Genomic DNA, 16,945 nt, shown 5'->3' on the forward strand with positions numbered 1-16,945 from the left:
CGCATTTATCACCATGCTATTTTGCATCATAAGGTGCCTATGTATGAGGTCTAACCAATGAAAAAAAAATTCTGTTTGTTGCACCCAGGGTGTACATATTTGAGATCGATTTAGTGAGGTACATCAGTGCTTATTCTTCTGGTCGATTGGGAAGATATCAGAAATTTGATTGCCTAGTTTGCCTTGGAATGTTCTATCTTTTAGGAAGGAGGAGAACCATTTGTTAACCTTTCCATTTATTCCAATTTCTCTCAGCTGGTGACATAGCAAGGTATGGTCAACTGTGCAGAATGCTGCTGTTAGATCAATTAGTACCAGGATATAAGATTCATTTTATTTATTTATTTAGAAAGTTTTTGTATACCACAAATTGGCCAGGATCTGGCCGTCTAGGCAGTTTACAGCAAACACACACAATTTAAGATGTCAAACAAACAATATACATTTAAACCAATTTGTCAATTAAATAAGTGTTCATGATAAAAGGTAATACAATCTAAGTAAAATACAAATAATAATAATGCAAATGAAAATAAAATTAAATAAAATAAAATTCTACCTATTGCTAAAATTAGACCAAAAACATAATATAGAATAAATACGACATCAGTATTGCAGTAAATTATTATGGTCAGAAACTTGACTTATAGTTGTAGTTAAAAAAAAGTGATTATTGACTCTTATTATGATTATTCTTTGGGTTATGTAATCAGTATTGGCTCAGTTATCTGGGGTTGTGAGCACACTTAAATAGGTAAGTTTTTAAATGTTTTTTAAATTCTCCTGTGTTTTGAGTTAATCTGATATATTCCGGTATAGAGTTCCAGAGCCGCGGGCCTGCCTCTGAAAAGGCTCTTTCCCGTGTCATATCCAGTCTTGCGTTTTTTTGCCGAGGGTACTTCTAGAATACACTTATACAAAGAACGTAGTTGTCTTGATGGCTTATATATTCTGAGTAAGGAACAAAGCCATACGGAGTTTGCATTATATAATAGACTGTGAAATATTGATAAGATTTTGTAGGGGATTCAATAAGATATCGGAAGCCAATGAAGTTGTTGTAAAATTGGTGATATGTGATCTTTGCATGTTAAGTTATATAAGATACGTGCAGTAGAATTTTGAATAAGTTGAAATGGTCGAATGGTGGAATTGGGGAGTCCTAAATACAGAGCGTTACAGTAATCTAAACTTGACAATATCAGTGCCTGAACTACGGATCTAAAGTTGGATGGAAACAGAAGAGGTTTCAAATTCTTCAACATATGGAGCTTGAAAAATGATTTTTTAACTATTGCAGATATGTTATTGTTATTGCTCCTTTGGTTCATTTTGTATTCTGAATTTTGTTTCTGTTATTAATGTTATATTGTTATATTTGTTTTATTGTATTTCCCGCCTGAGTTCTTTGTAAACCGGCATGATGTGTTTCACGAATGTCGGTAAATAAAAAGTTAATAAATAAATAAATATGTTATTTGTCATTGTTAGTTTTGAGTCAATGATGGTACCTAAGTTTTTTGCATGTGGTTTGATTGGTATTGGTGTATCCTCAAAGATAAAATTATTTGGAGGCTGAAATATAGAATCAGGAACAGATGATAAAAAGATGAGTACTGTTTTTGAAGCATTTAATTTCAATCTGTTATGTGACATCCATATCTTTATTGTTGAGAGATATAATTGCAAAAGTGAGAAGGTTTGTGTCCAGGAATTAGTATACGGCACTATAAATTGTATGTCATCTGCATATATTTCGAATGATACATTGAGACCTGCTAAAAGGTGACAGAGCGGAAGCAGATAGATGTTAAATAGAAGTGCTGAGAGTGCTGATCCTTGTGGTACTCCAGACTTAGTTGAGTACCAATGAGAGTTGTGATTTCCAATGGTAATTCTTAGAGGTCTTTCCAATATAAATGTTACAAACCAATTTAGCACCGTTTCTTTAATTCCTATTTGTTTGAGGTTTGATATTAAAATCTCATGATTTAGCATGTCAAACGCTGCGGAAATATCGAGGAATACCATTAAATAATCTTTATTAGTATCAAAGCCTCTAATGATTGTGTCAAATGTTGATAGCAGTGGGAGCACAGAGGAGAGGATCACCTTGCTGGTGGCTGAAAATAAATCAGTAAGTTTTTGCTTGGGACATGGTCTTTTTTAAAAGTATTGGGGCAAAGTTAACTATTTGGGAATATTATTTAGTGTGTTTGTGTGTTTGTGCTTTTAATAGTCAGTAAGGCAGTGAATAAACAAGTTAGACTGTATTTGTAAATAGTCAATAAGGCAGCTAGTAAGCAGTAGGTAGTGTTTATTTTTAAAAGTCTGTAAGGCAGCTAGTAAGCAGAACTGAGTGTTTGTATAAAAAAAAAAAAAAACAAACCCCAAAAAAACCCCACAAAAAGTAGCCAGAAGCTAGAAATAAGCTAGGAGCAGTGTATACCTAAGTAAAAAGGTTGAAAAGTTCAGCTCAGTTATTCACCTTGGAAAGGTGTTGAGGTAGTGTGATTTGGTTTGAATAGGTACCAACATTTATTAATCAAGAGAGCAGTGAGTCACTCTGGCTGACTAAGTGTTAAGGTTGTGTTTGATTTGAATAGGTACCATTCTTTGTTAATCAGAACAGCAGTGAGTAACTCAGGAAAACTAACTGAAGTGTAAATTGCCAAAGGGATTGTTTTGCACTAATTTACCTTAGAAGCACATTATATATTACAAGGGAAGTGTTAGTTGTGTGTTTTATTTGATTAGGTACCATCCTTTGTTAATCAGAACAGCAGTGAGTAACTCAGGAAAACTAACTGAAGTGTAAACGTGCCTTGAGATAATGATGCATTAACTATATTAGTTATGGAGTCAGCAATGTCAGTTCTTATGTTTCTCAATATATATCCTGGACATGGATTGAATGGACTGTTGGAAGGTTTTGATTTAGCTAAGATGTTTACTATTGTATCAGTATTGACTGTGTGAAATTCAGAAAAAGAATAGTCAATTTGAGGTAAATTCGATTTAGGAATTGAAAGTGTAGCAAATTCTTCTGATATATTTTCATTTTGAAATGTGTGGCTATTTTATTACATATCTCATTTGTTATTTCATTATTGGCATTTTCAGTTAAGGTAGTTAATCGTTTAACAATGTTGAATAAAACTTTAGGATTTCCATTTGCAGTTTGAATTTTGGATGCATAAAATTGTTTCTTGGCTTTTATAAATTTCCTTTTTGTAATTTTATAGTTGAGCATAATAGTCATGTTTGCGTTCTGGTAATGGGTTTTTGCGCCAGCGGTGCTCTGATTTATGAAGTTTACGTTTTAGATACCTTAATGTGTCAGAAAACCATATTGAAGAAGGTTTTGTGTTTTTCTTTCTATGTTTTGGTGGTGCTAGAGTATCTATATGTTGTGCAATTGTTGTATCCCAATAGGTTAACATTTCTGTTACTTCTGAATATGGGTTTTCATCTAGGCGTGGTATGACTGAGTCAATTAATGATTCGGTGTTGATTTTCTTACGTGTTAAATATGTATTAGAATTTTGTTGTTTGTTGTCATACCTTAACTTATCTGTTGATTTTGTTCCTGTAGTTTTTATTAAGAAATGGTCAGACCATGGTACAGGTGTTATTTCGGATGATAATACAAACTTTTCTGGGTTAAAACAAATTTGATCTAATATATTTCCCAATTTATGAGTGGGTTTATTTAATAACGTTGTTAGACTGAGACCAATTAATGCATCTAACAAGTTTGTAACTTCTGTATGTAATGCTTGTTTACTAAAGTGTATATTAAAATCTCCTGCGATTATGGTATTTGATAAGTCGCATGGTAAAGTTAATATGGTTTCAAGAAAAATAGATAATTGGGATGCCAAGGTACCTGGAGGACTGTAGACTAGCAGATGTTTAATAAATGTGTTGTGATTAGTAGAACTTCTAATGATAAATTTGTTTGCATAATGATTTTCTTCTTTGGTGCTGAAGTTGATTTAATAATAGCAAGCAGGCCACCTCCTCTACGATTGAGGCGCGGTTGTGATATTGGTATAAAACCTTCAGGACATAAGGCATTTAATACTGCTGTATCATGTTCATATAACCATGTTTCGGTTATAAGTGTAATCTCTGGGGATGTTTTTGAAATTAGATCATAAATAATTGGCGTTTTCTTTCTATTTGATTGTGCATTAATGAGTAAGATAATGAAAGAGGTCAGAATGGTCAGTGTATAATTAATAATATTATTTGCATCTATTACGGGTATTAATTGCCTTTTCCTGGGTAAATTCTTCTTTGGGTATAATGTTCCATATCTTCCATTTCCAGTAATAGTTGGGATATTCATTGTCAAATCGATGTCACGATACATTGTGCTGGAAGAGAAAAACAAAAATAATCTTAAGAGAATAAATAATTGAAGGTATGCATGAAGGGGCGCACAAAGGGGCATGCCCGTCTGTCGCGCTCCTTTGGCGCGCGAGGCACCTCCGGCGTCGCTATGCAGCCCTTAAGCCGACGCCTCCTGATGACGTCGGAGGTGGGGTGGGACTAGCCCGCGTGGCTTAAGGGTCGAGCAGGTGGTTCAAGCTCGAGTTAAGGCCAGTGAAATTAACAGGTGAAGCTCCCGCGCTGAAGCTGGGAGTGAGAGCGATGGTATCCGTAGGTAGAATTGTTGTCAAACCCTTGTAGTACAGGGTCAGCTAAGGAAATAAGTAGAGTTTCTGACGAGCGATTTTTTCTGAATCCAAATTGGTTTGGATATAGTATATTATTGTCTTCTAGGTGGTTCTCTAGTTATGAAAACACTGCTTTTTCGAGGACTTTAGCAATGAAAGGTAGTTTGGATATTGGTTGGTAATTGTCCCAATCATTGATTCTTCCAGTTTTAATTTTTAGTTTTGGTTTAATCACAGCTTGTTTTGCCCTAGCTGGGACCAGTCCTTCTGCTAGTGAGTGGTTTATTATGGTTGTGAGCATTGGAGTTATGATGCTTTTTACTGTTTGTAGGGTACTAGCAGGTATAGGGTCCATTGGGTGGACAGGTTTGATTTTAGTAATGATTTGATTTATTTCAAATCTCTTCGAACTTCTGATGTAATACCTCATTGTCATAAATCAGAGCTAGTGAAGAATTCTGCAAAGTAGTAATTTGGGCCTCTATGAAAGGGGAAGTACTATTATTAGGGGATTTCAATCTACCGGATGTTGATTGGGACATCCCAGCTTCAGTGTCTTCTAGAAGATAGGAGATCCTGGATTCTCTGAAGGAGAATTGTTCTGTCAACTGATGATGGAATTCACATGGAAGGGCGTGATACTGGATCTTGTGCTTACCAATGAGGACAGCATCTCTAATGTTGTAGTTCACGATCATCCAAGATCCAGTGATTACCAGAAGGTTTGGTTCAGTATTAGAACACAAGAGATTAAGGTTCATTCAAAGAAAAGGATACTAGACTTCAGGAAAACTAATTTTGTTAAAATGGGGAATAACCTCAAGGAGTTGTTAGCATGTTAGGAATATCTAGGAGAAGAAGAGCATTGGGCAAAACTAAAGGAGATGATATAAGGGCAATTAACCTTTTTGTTAGGAAACTAAATAAAGAAATAGGAAAAAAAAGTCACTATGGTTTTCTAAAGAAGTAGCTGACAAGATAAGGGAAAAAAGGTTAGTGTTCATAAACTACAAGAGATCACAGAAAGTGGAAGACAGGCAACAATATCTGCAAAAGCTAAGAGAAGCTAGGAAAGTAGAAAAGAACGCAAAAATTCTAATGGAAGAAAAAAGAGCAAATACAGTAAAGCGGGGTGCGGGGAAAAGACTTTTCAGCTGTGTTAATGATATGAGGAAATGTAAAAGTGTCATTCTGAGACTCAAAGGTGAAGATGAGGAATATGTAGAAGCTGAGGAAAAAGCAAAATTCCATAATAAATATTTCTATTTTGTGTTCACTGTGGAAGGGCCTGGAGCAGAACTACACAAAACAAATAGAAGGGAGATAAATATCGATTTTCAGAACAGTGTGTTTGTGAGAAGCTAACTAGAGTTAAAGTAGATCAAGCGATAGGTTCCTGATGGATACATCCAAGGATATTAAGGAAACTTAGAGAAGACATGGCAGCTTTACTGGCTGACCTTTTCAATGCTTCTTTAGAGGTGAGAAAAGGACAGGAAAGGGGCTTTACCAGAGGTTATTCTTGTCAAAATAATATGATCATTTTCTTTGATTGGGTGACCAGAGAGTTGAATCAAGGGAGAGCACTAGACATAATATACTTGGATTTCAGGAAGACCTTTGATGGTTCTGCACAGGACTTATAAATAAACTGAGCACCCTAGATATAGACCTAAAGTAACTGTCTGGGTTAGAAACTGGCTGAGTGGGAGGCAACAAAGGGTAGGGGTAAATGGAGTTTACTCTGAAGAGGTACTAGTGGCCTGCCTCAGGGATCAGCTCTCGGATCAGTTCTTTTCAACATTTTCATGAGCAACAGTGGAAGAATTATCAGGAAAGGATTGTCTTTTTGCCAATGATACAAACATCTGCAATAGGGCAGATAGCCAGAAAAGTGTGGGAAAACATGAGGAAAGATCTAGAGAAGCTTGAGAAATGGTCTAGAGTCTGTCAGCTAAGGTTTAATGCTAACAAAATGCAAAAACCAGCAGGAGAAGTACAGTATCGGAGACAAAATTAGCATGAAAGAAGAGTGAAATCTGTGGGTGACTGTATCTGATTATCTTAAGGTGGCCAAATGGATAAAGCAATGGCAAAAGCCAGAAAGAAATTTGTCTGCACCAGGGCTTGGGTCTGTACTAGGGCTGAAGACACATTTGCTGTCCCCCCTGCTCTCGGGACCAACATCAAAGAAAAATGTATTTGCTTCAAGCAAACGGGAGAGTACATTTTCAAAAGCCTGTACAGCATAAACTTGCACATACAAACATTCATATATAAACATGCTTTACAAATCAAACATCAAAATACAATAAAAACATTTCCTCCTTCATAATAAGGTATGCAGGTTTTACCTGCAAATATTCATACTTGTTTTGTGCGCACTTTACTCTCTGTGCAGCAAGGTGTTTTGAAAAATAATGTGCACAAACCTACATAAAATTGTGCGCAAATTAGCACTCTGCCATTTAAATCCCAAGTTAATGAAGATATTAGCTGTTATGCCCCAATGCAGAGTTAGGTATAGGCTAAATGTACAGTTTCTTATCATTGGAAATTTAACCTGGTCAGAGCTGAAGTTATTTGGGCTAATCTTAGTTTATAGTGCGGGGGACCCTATATACAGAATTTATGTGCAAACCAGGTTTTCTGCACATAAAGAAAGTTTTCTGCTCACAGAATATGCTCAGTGCACAATCTGTGTTTTGTGTGCACAAACCATGCTTTATGTGCAGAACACACTAGTTGTGTACACAAAACATTTTCTAAAAACATGTTGTCAGAGCCACTCTAACCGATGTAAAAGTCTCCCAAGGTGGGGAGGTCTTTTGCAGGGATATGGAGCAGGCAGGACAGGCCTAAGACTTCTGCCTGACCAGCCACCTTCCCTTTGGTTTGGGCCCTCTGATGCTGGTGCCTGGAAGGACATATGGAAGGCAGTGCACAAGTCAGGGACAGGGCACCCACTGGAACAGTCAGGCAGCAAGAAGCAAAGGGATGGGAAGGTGCCCGGGCCACAATGAACACAAACAGGGATAAGCACCAACAAGACAGGGCCTGACAAATAAGCACAATGCAGGGTAGGTCCAAGGACCAAATAAGGAACCAGACAAAGCACGGAACAGATACCCATAAGGCTAATGCATAGAGAAGAGGGCCACTGGAAGACCCAACACAGGACAGGAGCAAAGCTAAGAACATACAGGCAAGAAAGGCCACTGGGAGGGCCTAAACAGACAAAATAAGCAGGTAAGGCATACAACAAGCAATCCCAAAACAGGCAAGGAATACAAGGACAAAGGGCCACGTGCAGAGAAGAGAGACTCCATGCTGAAGAGGGGAGTACCCAAGTGAGGTTTTTACAGGACTGATCTTGCTGCATCAAGCAGCCTTTAAGGCAGAGACTAGAGCGAGTCCGAGCATGGCCCAATAAGGAATCCTGCTGGCAGCGGTACACATATTTTATGCACATAAATTGTATTTTATGCATGCCAAGCATTTTCGGGTAGTGTGCTTTTTAAAAATAGATTACAAATGCATTAGCATACTGTAAGCTTACTTGTACTGGGAGTTAATTCAATTTTTACAGAGTAAAGAAAATGCAATATAAGTGGTTCACATTTGTTCTCATTTTATTACATCAGACCTATCTGTTAAATTTTCACCCAATGTAAATGGCTTCTTTAATGGCTGTTTCTAAAATCTATTGCCTCATGACCCGAACAATTATTGCCATGCTGTAAAAGAAGATACTACAAATTGTTTGGAAACACTAGGCAGCAGGTAACAATTTTAAGTGAACACTGCATTCCTTTGCCATAGCAACTGGCACCACTGTGAGCAAATATATTCATTACTTGGGAAATTGATTCTGTACTCCAAACCAGCTCCAGACTATCTCTGCATGATTTGGGAATAATCTGTCAACAAAATCAGTAAATGCCAATAACTTATCTTTAAATAAATTAGGGAAATTGGAAAACTGTTTTCATTCTTTTTTTTTTTAATCATTTAAACATTTATTTATTTATTTATTTAACATTTTTCTATACCGACATTCGTACGGGACATCACATCGGTTTCCAGATAACAGACAGAATTCAGCCAACTGGGCTTTACATTGCAACTGATATTAAAACTGGGGGACGGGGGGGGGGAAGGGCGGGGGAGCAAATTAGAAATGTATGAGTATACAACGAGCAAAGGAGGGATTGGAAGAGGGTTTATTTACAAGAAAGAAGATTTTAATGTACAATCTATATACAGGGCAAAGGGGGGAGGGGAGAGCTGGGGGAGGGGAGAGCTGGGGGGGAAGGATTGGCTTGATTTGATAGAGAAGGACAGTTGGAAGGAGAGGGGGAGGGGGAGAAGGGATGGATGGGGAAGTGAGGGAGGGAAGGAACTGGGAGTTTAGGAGTAGGCATGAGTGAAGAGCCATGTTTTAAGTTTCTGTCTGAAACATGCCACTATAAAATCACAATATTTATGGTAGAAGTAGGAAAAAAGGGAACTTAATTGTCATACATGATCACTGGAACGTTGGATATATTAAGAAAATATTCTGTCTTGAAAATGACAAACAAAAGCTATCCCTATGTATATCTTTTTAGCATCCAAAAAAAAAAACCACCACACCACTCATGAGGATTACTTCATATTCTAATCGAAATATACCTAAAGGGAATCAGTATCAGACAGTTGTGCTGTTTCAATCTCCAGGTTCTTGCCTGCAATGGGCTGCAACCAGTATCAACGAGCACCAGATTTCATGTCATCTACTGCTTCCCACACTCTATTTTATTCAATTTAAATGTAAAACTTTTTATTTTATTCTTTATTTTTTTTTAGAGCAAATATATTTTTTATATGCTTAAAAATCTTTTACCTAACCTTCCAAATTGGAATGTACTTATCTTTAACTTTGAAAACAGGATCTTGATCTTTTATTTTGCCCACTGCGTTTACTCCACTAAATATACCCGACATTGACAATGTTTCGGCATAATCTTATGCCTTCTTCAGGGGATACTCCTGTATCTAAAATTTAAAAAACACATCAATCTTACCAACATTTCTTAAATTCTTTAGCTATTAAACTTACTACCACAGTCAAACTCATCCTTTTCTCATAGCCACCTCGGCTTCACCTCGCAGTTCACACGTAATGTCGAAAAAAAGCTCTACCACCCATACCGGAAGTACGGTTTTTAAAGGACACCACCACTTCTTTATAAACCAATCAACCCCCTTCCATTAAACCTATCTAAATACTGACCAATCCACCTCTTTGTTCAGGACAGCCGGCTGCACAGTTCCTAATTTAAAGATCCAACATTGTTCACTTTCAAGTAACCGTAGATTTGCATCACCACCTCTTACTCCACATCTCATTACTTCTAAAACTGTATTGCGCAGCTCTTCAAATTCATGCCCCTTATCCAAACAAATGTTGCACCAAAGGTGCTTCGATTTTTTTTTTTACACTTTAAAGCACTCTTGTGCTCAATCAAACGTGTTTTCAATTGCCTCATGGCTTTACCTAGATAAAATAATTCACATGGACACCACACTACATATACTAATTTGCTTGACCGGCACGTTGTCTTAACTCTTGGTTTGTAGCCTCGTAATTTTTGTAAGGCCAAACCACTATTAGAATGTGCTTGTGCACAAACTGAGCACGAGTTACAGGGGTAATGTCCAATCTGCTCTACAACTTCTGTGACCTCCTCTTTGTAAAACGACCGGATCACAATCTTTTATATTACTGCCTCACTGGAAAGCTACCATTTGTTTTTCCTTGAAGGCCAAGTAGAATTGTAATACATGCCAGTGTCTTTTAATGCTTCTTACTACTTCTTGAATAGCCAGAGAATATGACAATACACAAGTGAGGTTCTGTCGATTCTCTTTCTGTACTGGATTCAACAACAAATCCCTGTTATTCCAACGAGCTCTTTTCATAGCTCTATTAACCACCTTTAAAGGGTATCCCCTCTGTATAAATTTCATCCTCGTTTCTTTTGCCCTTGCCTTATACTCCTGTGTAGTGGAGCATAACAGTCTTAACCGCAAAAATTGTCCAAATGGAATACTGACTTTTAGACGACAAGGATGACAGCTATCATAATTTAATGAAGTGTTACGGTCTGCTGGTTTACGGTAGAGTATATGAGAACCAGTTCTTTTTCACAAAGATATTTGAATATCCAAAAATGGTACAGTGATGTCTCCAAAGTAATAAGTGAACTGTAAGTTAGTATCACGGGAGTTTAACCAGTCCATAAACTGCATAAAGTTCTCTTCCCCCCCCCTGTCCACAATATAAAAATATCTATAAACCTCCTCAAACATATCATATCCTTCTTATATGGTGACTCATAACCAAATCTGTTCAAACTGCCCCACGTATAGGCTGGCAACACTAGGTATCATCGTAGTACCCATTGCTGTCCCTCCTATTTGTTGGTAATAAACCTCATAAAATAGAAAGAAATTTTCTTTCAATACTACAGTGGCCAGATCTACCACAAATTGAACCGGAATATGTGGCCCAATCCCCTTTTGCATTCATTTCTCATAAATAACATTCAATGCTGCATCCTGGGGGATGTTCGTATATAACGATACAATATCAGTCACTAAGGATACTCCCGATACAGGGGGATCAATCTCTTACAGAGTTTTTATCAAATCACCAGAATCCTGACTCTACGATGGTAGATACGGAACCAAAGGCCTAAAAAATGTCCACAAAATGGGACAAGGGTTCAAATAAAGAGTCCTTCGCTGATATAATCAGACATCCTGGTGGATGTTGCAAATCTTTATGTATTTTGGGTAAGTTATAGAAAACTGGAGTGATTGGGTAATCCACCTTCAAAAAATGGTATTCTATCTGTGATCCACTCACTCTTCAGGGCTTGGTCTAGTAATTGATCAACTCGTTTAAGCACTGGAGTAGGATCCATTTCTAAACGTTTGTAAAACTTTTTTGTCTGAGAGTTGCCTCAAGGCTTCCTCTTTATACATTCGTTTGTCAAGCACCACTACTGCCCCTCCCTTACCTGCTGCTTTTACTATTATATTTGCATCATTCTTTAGATCCCTTAATGCCCACTCTTCTTGATTAATTAAATTGTGCCAGGTTTGTATTATGGGGTCTATATTCCCTGGCGGGCACCAATTCGGCTGTGGGGAAACCACTGAACTATCTGCAGTTGCCCCTGGGGGCTGGGACTCAAAAAACAACTTCAACCACAGCTTTCTTATAAATTTTTGGAAAAACTTACAAACTTCAAAATGATCAGACCTCACCATAGGGACAAATGAAAGACCCTTGAGTACATCTACATGGTCTTTTGTAAGCGGTTTATGAGAAAGATTGATTACAGCAGATCTTTGATAAGTACATTCCAATTTGGAAGGTTAGGTAAAAGGCTTTTAAGCATATAAAAAAAATAATGTCTAAAAAATGAATAAAATTAAATTAAAAGTTTAAATTAAAATTGAATAAAATAGAGTGTGGGAATCAGTAGATGATGTGAAATCTGGTGCTCGTTGATGATACTGGTTGCAGCCCATTGCGGGCAAGAGCCTGGAGATTGAAACAGCACAACTGTCTCTGATACTGAATCCCTTTAGGTATATTTCGATTAGAATATGAAGTAATCCTCATGAGTGGTGTGGGGGGGGTTTTTATGTTAAATACGTGAGTTGTTTGAGCCATTTGGTAATTAGCAATATCTTTTTAGCATCACATGTCTGTGTTTCTCTTTTGATGTGCGTAAAGTTAAAGAGTGCAGCCCTTTCAGCTTTGCATGTTTCACTGATGGTTCAACACTCATGTCCATAAGACCACTAAACAATGCATAAAATCAGACTACATTAAAAACTGACTTTCCAGTCTTGGCCTATTCTATGTGCTCTCGGGGCAAACAAAATTCTGTTCTGTGCAAGATGCAGCGACTGTGCCACCTCTGCAACTCATATTCCACACCAACCTGGAATGGCATAACCACAGCCATACAAAAACCAAGACACATATCAGTCAAGTGAAATAAACATGCTATCGTTTTTATTTTACATTACCCATGCACCACAAAGGTCAACTAGCAGTGAAAATAGAAAAAAGGTTATATAAAAAAGCTCAGGCACCATCTTACTCAAAATAGCAGGGCATGAAATTTCACATTCAACCACACTAGCCAAACAAAACTTTATATTCAAATATTTGCTTACCATGAATTATATTAATGTGTGTAAGCGAGGAGGGAAGAAATGAAACTCAAACTGCATTTTCTGTAACTATAGTACCACATATTTGTTTTCCCTGCATTCAGGTAAGATGAAGAAAATTAGAAGAGACCCACCTTGGTGTGTTGGTGGCACCTACCTACTGTAAAGATCCATCTATTCTAAGGCTTCTGAAAATACTGCTGAGTGGATTTTGCCTTCCAATAAGCAGACAAGTGAGGTTAAAGAACCCTGACAGACTGAAAAAAAAAAAAAAAAAAGGCTGCAGGGCAGCAGAAACAGGGCATCAGGGAATACCCCTACAGCAGCTGAGAGGGAGCTGCAGTACTGTACAGAATGGAGAAAACTCCTGCCACAGCAGGCAGGAGGAAGTAGCTGGCAGAACCTGCCAAGGGAGCAGCTGAGATTCGGAAGAGCCACAGGGAGAACCTGCCGGGGTTGGGGGGGGTGGGGGGGGCACCTTCCTTAGCCGCTGTTAAGCAGAAGTAACATAAAAGAGCAGGCTACTGCAGTTTCAATATTCCCACTGTTTAAAAAGAACAGGAAATGTGCCAGGGAGCCCTGGCTGCAGCATCTGCCAACTATCTCCCCACCCACCAAGGAACAGGAGGAGGCACAGCTTGAAAAAGTGCCAGCACCCCCCCCCCCCCCCCCCCCCAAAATCTGCCAGAAGAGGAGGCAGCAGTGTTCAAGGGGTGCAGCAACAATGAACATGACCCTTATCCACCAATGAAAGGGCCCCTGTAGGCTACAAAGCAATTTATAGAGAGAACATTTCCAACAGCGTGTTTTTGTTTTTAAATGCAGCCACTCTCCTAATCTTGCTCTTTGGGGACGGAGAAGAGAATTCTGTTAGTTCAGAATTTTTCCAGCTCTAGATGTCAAAAGGTTAAGATTCAGTGATGTTGGTTTGTCACCTTCTGTTTGTTTGGTTCACACAAACTTAACTAAGCAGAAAGCTGACAAACCAGCTGTGCAGTGAGAGAGCAGAGCAGCACAGGAACAACGGAAAGCAGAGAAATAGTGAAATAATGTTTTTCCCCTTTGACAAAATTCCTAGAAGTGAAACATGGTGAAACTGGGTCCTGTTGTGTGTCAAGAGGAAAACCTGTAAGGGTACTCCATATGAGTTGTGGGTGCCTAGGGCAACAGAGATTTGTGAAGATCACCATGGGAAATTAAAAAGAAATGCATATAACTCACTGTCATATGCTCATTCTACAAGCAAAGAAGAAAAGTGTCATACAGTGAATACAATGAACAAAACAAACTGAAAAAAATCTTGATGTATCCTGTAGTTCAATGTCAACTCCAACCACTTCAAAGCTCAACCTTCAAGGCAGAAAATCTTTGTGAAGTTAGCGAAAGAAAATGTTACTGCTCAAGCATAATGATTCTGAAGTTGCCAAAGCAGTGTTTGCAATCCAAAATGTTCACAATTTTTCAAAGCTCCATTCAAGCTAGAAACTTACATTTCATGGAACGACTGCACAAATAAAGTCAGAAAAAATACCAACTGCTGCAAACAAGGTGTTAATGTTCTTAAACAATGTTACAATGATCAGTTCAAATAATGTTTTTCAATACTGAAATAAAGCAGAGTTGCTTACCTATAACAGGTGTTCTCCAAGGACAGCAGGATGTTAGTCCTCACACATGGTGACATCAACTTGTAGAAACTTTGACTGGCACACAGAGCATGCCCAACATGCCACTAACCATGCGTCCACATGGGGTCCCCTCTTCAGTCTTAAAACAGAGTTCGTGAAAAATAGCAATCCAGTCTCTAAACAACTCAACTCCATTGGGTGGCAGATGGTTTTGTGAGGTCTAATATCCTGCTGTCCTTGGTGAACACCTGTTACAGGTAAGCAACTCTGCTTTCTCCAAGGACAAGCAGGATGGAAGTCTTCACACATGGGTGACTGGAAGTAGCTCCAGGCCACTCCGACATATGCAGCAGAGAACTGGTGCCAACATGCACAACTACTAGAGCTGTAACAACCGTAGGAGCAGGCCTGCACCCAAGGAAAGGGCCCACAGAAGGAGAGTTGAGTTTTCATGGCTCGAAGAGGTTACGGAGGACGGATTGTCTGAACAGACTGTCCTGCCAGCCATCATTGACTAGGCAATAATGTGAGGGAACGTGTGGAGGGAACTCCAGGTCGCCGCTCTGTAAATTTCATGAATGAGGACTGCATGCAAATGAGCCACCAAGACAGACATGGCTAGTACCGAGTGAGTCCTGACGTGACCATCGAGCTGTAAGCCCGCCTGCCGTAGCAGAAGTAAATGCAGTCTGCAAGCCAATGTGATAAAGTCTGCTTGGAGACTGCAATCCCTAGTCTGTCCTTGTCGAAGGAGACAAAGAGTTGAGTGGTGAGGCAGTGAGACGCCATCCACTCTAAGTAAAACGCTAGGGCTCTCTTACAATCTAGAGTGTGGAGAGCCCGTTCACACCAGTGAGTGTGAAGCTTTGGGAAAAAAAGAAGGCAACACAAATGGACTAGTTGAGATGGATCTCTGAAACCACCTGGGGAAGGAACTTCGGGAATGTCCAGAGGACCACTCTGTCGTGACAGAATTTTGTATAAGGTGGGTACGAAACTAGGGCTTGCAGTTCACAAACCCTACAAGCCAATGTCTCTGCGACCAGGAAGAAGACCAGGTCGCATGATCGCAATGGTTCAAACAGAGATTTCATGAGTTGAGACAGGACGACGCTGAGGTTGAGTGGGGGGCTTTAGCTGTAAACCAACCTACAAGCAGATGGGAGGAGATGGAGGAACCATCCGTACCCCGGTGGTAAGCCCCTAAGGCGCTAAGGTGAATCCTCACCAAAGTGGTTTAGAGACTGGATTCGGAGAGAGAAAACAGATAGTCTAAGACAGGGGTCAGGAACCTTTTTGGCTGAGGGAGCCATAAACGCCACATATTTTAAAATGTAATTCCATGAGAGCCATACAATATGTTTAAAACTAAATACAAGTAAATGTGTGCATTTTATGTAAGATCACACTTTTAAAGTACAATAAGTCTCTGAAAATATTACACCAGGCCTTAAGACACCAATACATCTCCTATTAGGAAAACGGACCAAGTCAGGCTGCTATAGAGTCCTACACAGAAACTACACGCCAGCAGAAAACCTCACCTGAATCACGTGCTGTACCTCACCTAACATAGAATAAAGAGACCAAAACGCATAACAAGAAGCATGCAGAAAAAACTGAATTGGAAACTGCAACAAGCCAGAGTCTCTGTATGCAGTGTAACAAAGGAAAAAAGAAACATCACCCAACCTTATAAAACAAATCAAGAAATATAAAATCATCAGCAGTAAAACTGAACTAACAAAAAGAACATATTTCGAAAGCTGATGAGTGGAATATCCAATAATTAAAAACTCATATAAAACATTTCCAGATACCAACAAAATATTTCAAAATAGCAGACACAAAGACCCAGTAATGAAAAATAATAAGGATACAAAAATTTTTTTGCTCTGCATACCTGGGAACGTTTGATATCCAGGTGTCCTGAGATTGTTCTGAATTAGCAGGAGGCGGGGTGGTTTGCTTGGAACTTTCTCCTCTCTCAGTCACATACCAGCGCTCTGTCTCACACTGGCTCTCAATGACACACCTATACACACATGCTCTCAGTACTCACATATACACATGTTTTTTTCTCTCTCACTTATATAGGCTCTTAATTACACATTTACACACATGCTGTCTATCTTTTCACGCTTACACACACACACAGGCTTTCAATCACATAAATACATGCTGTCTTTTTCTCTCACACACAGACTCTCATTCACATGCTTACAAACATGTCCTCTCTTTCTCTCATTTACACACAGGCTTCTCAATCACATACTCACATGCTCCCTCACCTAAATCAGCTCTCAATCACACACAGACACACATGATCTCTCTCTTACTTATACACACAGGCTCTTAATCATACATACACATGATTTCTCTCACACACAAAGG

At 38.7% G+C, this 16,945-nt stretch overlaps 1 protein-coding gene across 1 annotated transcript in view; it reads right to left on the minus strand.

The window, feature by feature from the left end:
• The window catches only part of IPO11 (importin 11), a 1,257,051-nt gene that overhangs the window by 1,071,607 nt on the left and 168,499 nt on the right, over nt 1-16,945 (minus strand). The gene's annotated exons all lie outside the window — the stretch shown is intronic.

The sequence above is a fragment of the Rhinatrema bivittatum genome, chromosome 1, assembly GCF_901001135.1.
Source record: "Rhinatrema bivittatum chromosome 1, aRhiBiv1.1, whole genome shotgun sequence".
Classification (NCBI taxonomy): Eukaryota; Metazoa; Chordata; class Amphibia; order Gymnophiona; family Rhinatrematidae; genus Rhinatrema; species Rhinatrema bivittatum.